A 6,910-nucleotide genomic window follows, 5' to 3' on the forward strand; every position below is an offset into this window, starting at 1 on the left:
GGGTTTCATGGTTCCTCAAGGGGGTTGAGCTTGATCTTGGTTGCAATGGCACATCATCATCATCATGGTCTTGTCATCACCAAGGGATTCATTGCTTGATCAGATACCTTGAGATTAGGGTTTTGACCTCTGGTCAACCCTAATCATCTGCATTAGGCCAATCAGGGCTTGGCAAGGAGATGGGGTTTTCAGTGGATATGGGGATCATCATATGGTTATATTAAGCTTATGGAAGCTAGGGTTTCATCATTGAGCCATTTCATCAGGAGTTTGAGGCTCAATTTGATCAATCAAGCTGAAATTCATCTATCAGTCAGAAAAGTCAACTACGGTCAACTGTGCCTGAAATGATGGATTTGGAGGAGGGAGAGGGTTAGAGACACTTCATTCATGTCTAAACAAGTTTCATTTGACATTTAAAACATCAAGAATGAAGAAAATAAAGTCAGATGGAAACTTTCCAAAAATAGAAAGTGACTTGTAATTGAAAATTGCCAAAAATGGAAAGTTTTTCTCCTCAAAATTACGTGTCCAAAAATGTTTCAAATGAAATTTTGTTCAACATGAAATTTGTAGATCTTGCTCTCACCTTTCCAAAAAGTCCAAGAACATGAATTTCTCATGTGTGGTTGGCAAGTTATGGATTGATCATTGTCCAAAAAAGTGGAATTTCAAAGTGGCATAACTTTTGATTCACAAGGCCAAATTGAGTGAAGTTTCTTTGAGCAAAATTCATTTGACATGATCTATCATAATCCATCATTACATTTCATGAAAAATCATCACATAAAAAGTCCATTTTTCAAGTGGACCAATTTTAAAAAGTGGAGGGAAAAAGGTGTTTTTGAGAAATATTCATTATTTTCACTCCATTCCTTTTGCACTAGCTCACAAATGCCACTTGAAACTTGCTCAAACCAGAAAATTCCACTGTTACATTGGTTTTGCATAAGTGTGGGTGAATTGACCAAATTGCCATTTAGCATGAAATTACATTTTCACTAATCCATCACATTAACACTAATTAGGATTAGAATCATCATTAACATAACATATATAAACTAAATTGTAACTGTTTTCTGATTAGCAACAACAGAATCAAGATCTAGATCTAGAAATCACAAAAACCTCTTCACTTTCTCTCTCACTTTTTTTCCAAAAATCTCCACAAACCTTGCATTGTTCTTCATCAATTCATCATCTACAATCATTATTGAAGCTAATTGGAGCAAGAACCATTGGAATTCAAGCTGGATTTTGGACTGTTAAAGTGAGGTCCATCCATGGAAATTTGAGATTTCATCAAGTTCGTGTACAATCAACATCCAATCTTTGTTCCATTCACTTCCACAAGCATCATAGAAGTTCTGTTTTCACATTTCGATGCCTAATACACGCGAATTCATCACTGTGCTCAAATCAAGGTGATTTTTCGAATCCAATAATTCTTGAAATTGATTGATGATTTGGATAGATCTTTCTTAGTAAAAAATTCTGCAATTCGTTTCACTAAATTTGGTTGAGAAATGAGAGAGATATGTGGATTTGAAGTTTCATACATGAACATGTTTGTCTTCGATTCTCTTAATTTAGGAAGAATTAGAACAAAATAATTATGTATTCGTGATGTACATTAGAAGAGCTTTCCATTGATATATGGTTTGTCCAATTTGGTGACAATTTGTTCTTGAGCCTATGAACACATGAAGAACATGATGAACCATTCAAATTTTTTCCAGAAAGTGATTTTAATCCAATTTCGCGCGCACTGTTCATGGCTGGTGATGTTTAAGCGCGCTAGGCTTTCAAAATGGGACTCCCTTCGATCCCGTGCTACAGCAGTTCCTATTTTGCCTTGCCTTTTTATTTCCATATGTTTTCATGACTTCACATGCTTCATTTCATCATTTTTTATTTTTTCTTCCACATAAAAAATTCATAACTCCATAACCATTAGTCCAAATTGAATGGAATTTTTTTCACCATGATCCTTGTAATCTCTACTATTTTTTGGTGATTTTTGTGAAAATTGTGCACGTGTAAGTTTTGGAATGGCCTAGGGTTTGTATGAACATGTGTTTGCTTGCACCTTGCTTGGTATTTTGATCATGAAATGATGATGCTTAATTAGAAATTCTTGAAATTTTGCATGCTTATTCTAGAGACCTTAATGGATATTTTGGTATATAGTTTGTAATTTTTGAGTTCCTGGATTGAGAGATATGAGATGATCATTAGAGGTGTGACAATTTGTGTCACACCATGTTTTTCTGGACTTCATGAATTGTTTTACCATGCCATATTGACTTGAAATGAGCTGAAATTTTTCATGTTGATACTTCTGGATGTTAGGTTCACATGTGAAATTTTCTGGAATTTTTGGATGTGTTTCCAATTTGATTGAGAATTTCCTTTCTGTTTGACCAAATGTGGAGTTTTTGTGAGTCATGATTTTAGGTGTTTTGTGAAATTCTGGATATGTATTGGATGGACCTGAAATTTTGTGGAGTGTTTGTAGACTCATTAAGGTTTTCCATGGTTTTGGTTTGGTGCATTTATCATGTTCCTACACTGTTTTATGCTTGCTTGAAGTTGATACATGAAATTATGCTTTGTTTGGACTTGCATGAGCATGCTTTAACTTGATGAATTTAATTGACTTGCTTCCATTGTCCAATTGATCTGAAATTTGGTGTGATTGACATGCAATGAATGCTGTTTAGCTGTGAATTGTTTGGAGATTTATTGAATTGTTTTGGATTGAGTTTGGATTGATGCATTCTGTTTGGTCCAATGAGCTTCTAAGTGACATGCTTTGCACTATTTATTTCATGAAATGATAATGGTTGATGATATGAGCATGAGACCAATTGGACATGATTCTAAATTGATTGAAATTGATTTTTGATAATTTTCATGTTCTGTTTTGAATTTTTGATCCCTGTTGGACCCTAGGCTTTGTCCTAGGGGTTTGTGTAGGTGTTTAATTGGCTGCATTATATGGTAAAACACTAGATGGTTACTAATGTCTTGACTGATGTCATGACATGTATGTGTGACTACGGTGTAGTTACTGCAGGACTAGCTAACACAGGATTTATTGAATGTCAAACTGGATGCTGTGACATTCATACCTGTCAACAGATACTAAGGAATAGAACAGCAGGTGTTTTGTTAGAACTTAGTATCTATTTCCAGTCTGGTTATCAAGGAAAGACCAGACCTGGCATAAGGCCTACTGACTGAATGTCAAACTGGATGTTATGACATTCATCATTGACAGCAGCTGCTGAAGATTAGACAGAGTGGTGTTCTGCTATACTTCAGCATGTAACTTAGTTTGTTCTTCAAAAGAATAACAGAACTAACTTAAGGCCAATTGTGTAAATGTTAAGTTGGACACTTTGACATTTATTAATGTAAGCTTTCACTGTAGTATGGTCATTTTGATCATGTACAGGTCAGCAAAATTGTACAGTCTATTTTCTGGAAAAACAGACTCAACATATGGACCTTGATGTCAAGCTGAATGTCGTGACATTCATGCCTGACAGCATATGCTATATTGTAGGTTGTTCAGTTTTCTGTTTCAGCTTTTTCTCAGGCTATTCTTCAGGAAGTCAACAGCTTAGAGAAAAACCAGGAAATCAACAACCAATCTACATTCAATGAACCTAACAAATAGCCTATTTGTTAGTAACCTAAATGTTGAATTTATGGGAACTTGTGTGACCTTAAATTCAGGAGAATACAGGTGCAAAAGCCCAGGATACTGCAATATAAAAGGAAGGCGTTCCTTCATTCAGTTTCAGGGATTTTGAGGCGTGAAGATTTTGTGTGTCCATCATACTTCACTGCTGTATTTTTGTGAGTCTTGTATTAGACGTATCTTGTAAGCCAAGTCATTATCAAGTAGATGATAGCTTTGGCATAGGGTGTTCATTGAGTTGTAAGTGTTGTGTCACTCAAAGCTTTTAAGCGTGAGTGCTGTGTATCTTGATTAAAGCTGTGAAGCACAATCAAGAGTTGTTTGAAGTGTGACTTCAACTTGTCTTTAATATTGTTTAAAGATAGTAATCACTGAGGTGATTGAGGGGGAGTGAGTAGGAACTCTGATCTTAGGTTAAAATTGAAATTGCATTGGGTAGGGATTAAGTGATAAGTTGTAAACGGGTGAGTTTAGCTTTGAATTGATACTACTAATAGTGGATTTCCTCCCTGGCTTGGTAGCCCCCAGACGTAGGTCATGTTGGACTGAACTGGGTGAACAATTACTTGTGTTATTTACTGCACTTACTGTTAAGTTCTGCATAATCCCTGTCTGTGCAGAATTGGATGTCATAACAACCAGTGTGACATCCAAAGTCTGATAACTAGAATTTCAATTGGTATCAGAGCAGGCACCCTGCCTGTGAACTTCTGGGTGAGATCTAGGGAAGTTACTTTCTAGTACCATGGACAAGGATTTAGGACACTCAAACAGACCACCCATGTTGGATGGCTCTAATTATGATGACTGGAAGCCTCGTATGATAGCCTTCCTAAGGTCTCTAGACAGCAAAGTCTGGAGAGCTGTCAACAAAGGATGGGAACATCCAATGAGGACAGGTGAAGATGGAGTCAGTGTGCAGATTCCTGAAGAAGAGTGGGACAAGGAGCAAGAGGCATTAGCTCTTGGAAATTCCAAGGCCTTGAATGCATTGTTCAATGGAATCAGCAAGAACATCTTCAGGCTGGTACACCACTGTGAACTAGCTAAGGAAGTTTGGGATACCCTCAAGGTAACTCATGAAGGTACTTCCAAGGTGAAGATGTCCAAACTTCAGATGCTGACCACCAAGTTTGAAAATCTGAGGATGAAAGAGGATGAGACTATTCATGACTTTCACATGAATATTCTTGAAATTGCAAACACCTCTGGTGGACTAGGTGAGAAAATGGCTAAAGAGAAACTTGTAAGAAAGATTCTCAGGTCCTTGCCTAAGAGATTTGCTATGAAGGTCACAGCCATAGAGGAGGTGCAGGACATCTGCAACATGAAGGTGGATGAACTCATTGGTTCCCTCCAAACCTTTGAAATGGGCTTGGGTGAGTATGCTGAGAAGAAGAACAAAAGCATAGCTTTTGTATCTAATGCTGAAGAGGAGTCAGAAGCAGGATATACTGGAGGTGATGAAAGTATATCAGAAGCCTTAGCCATGCTTGGGAGACAGTTCAACAAGTTCGTGAAGAAGATTGATCAAAGAGGTAGACCCAATGTCAAGAACATCCCGTCTGACATTAAGAAAAGATCAACTTCTGATGAGAAGTTCAATCACGGCAAGGGAATCCAGTGTCATGGTTGTGAAGGGTATGGACACGTCAGAGCTGAATGCCCTACTTACCTCAAATTGCAAAATAAAGGGTTAGCTATCACATGGTCTGAAGGAGACTCTGAAAGTGAATCTGAAGGAGAATCTGCCAAACATGTCACTGCACTAACCAGTGTTTGTGCCTCTGAAGATGACTCAAGTGCAGATGAACTGACCTTTGATGAACTTGCTGCAGCCTATAAGAAGCTGTGTTCCACCAGTGCAGAAGTGCGTGCACAAGGAGAAAAGCAAAAGAAACTCATCAAGGAACTGGAAGATGAGAGACAGATGCAACTGTCTGTCATAGAGGGTCTAAATGGTGAGATAACTCTGCTGACCTCCAAGCTGAATCAGATGACTAAATCCATCAGAATGATGAATAAGGGAACTGACACCTTGGAGGAGATTCTAAAGGTGGGACAGTAGTGTGGAACCAAATCTGGCCTTGGATTTGGGAAAAGATCCTCAACTGAACACAAACGCCCAAAGGCTAAAGTTCAGAAGTTCAAGCGGAAGTCAAAGCCAATGTCTCAACATCGAGGAACTAGGATGAATGATCATCAGAAGAGGAAATACCAGGAGTGGAGGTGTCACCACTGTGGTAGGCTTGGTCATATAAAAGCCTTCTGCTACTGGATTCATGGTTTCCCTAACCAAGCCTTGCATGTTAAGCCTAAGCATAAGACACATAAGCGTTATGCTTCCATTAAGAAGCAACAATGGTATGCTAGGATAGCACACACTGCTCTAAGGGCTTCTTCCAGAGAAGACTGGTACTTTGACAGTGGATGCTCAAGACACATGACTGGTATGGAAAATCTACTGGTAGATATTCAACCTTACACTACCAGCTATGTGACCTTTGGTGATGGTGCCAAAGGAAAAATAAAAGGTGTGGGCAAACTGGACTGTTCTGGAGTGCCAAAACTGAATAATATGCTGTTAGTAAGAGGACTAACTGCAAACCTCATCAGCATAAGTCAGCTGTGTGATCAAGGGTTTCATGTTCAGTTTACTAAGGAGCTATGCATTGTGACAAATGGTGACAATCATGAAGTTGTGAGAGGAACCAGGTCCAAAGATAACTGCTACCTGTGGGAACCTGAAGTCTCAAACCTTTCCACAACATGCTCCTCAGCCAAGGAAGAACAGGATGTGAAGTTGTGGCATAGACATCTTGGACATCTTCACTTACGGGGAATGAAGAAGATAATATCCAAGGAAGCTGTCAGAGGAATTCCAAAGCTCCTGATTGATGAAGGAAGAGTCTGTGGAGTATGCCAGGTGGGCAAGCAAACCAAGATGTCACATCCAAAGCTGGGACATCCCACAACCTCCAGAGTTCTGGAACTGTTGCACATGGACCTAATGGGACCTATGCAGGTTGAAAGTCTTGGTGGGAAGAAATATGCATACGTGGTGGTGGATGACCATTCCAGATACACGTGGATAAGCTTCATCAGGGAGAAGTCAGATACATTTGATGTCTTCAAAGACCTGTGCATAAGACTTCAAAGGGAAAAGGACAGTTGTGTGGTCCGGATTAGAAGTGATCATGG

The sequence above is a fragment of the Lathyrus oleraceus genome, chromosome 4 (genome assembly GCF_024323335.1).
Source record: "Lathyrus oleraceus cultivar Zhongwan6 chromosome 4, CAAS_Psat_ZW6_1.0, whole genome shotgun sequence".
Classification (NCBI taxonomy): Eukaryota; Viridiplantae; Streptophyta; class Magnoliopsida; order Fabales; family Fabaceae; genus Lathyrus; species Lathyrus oleraceus.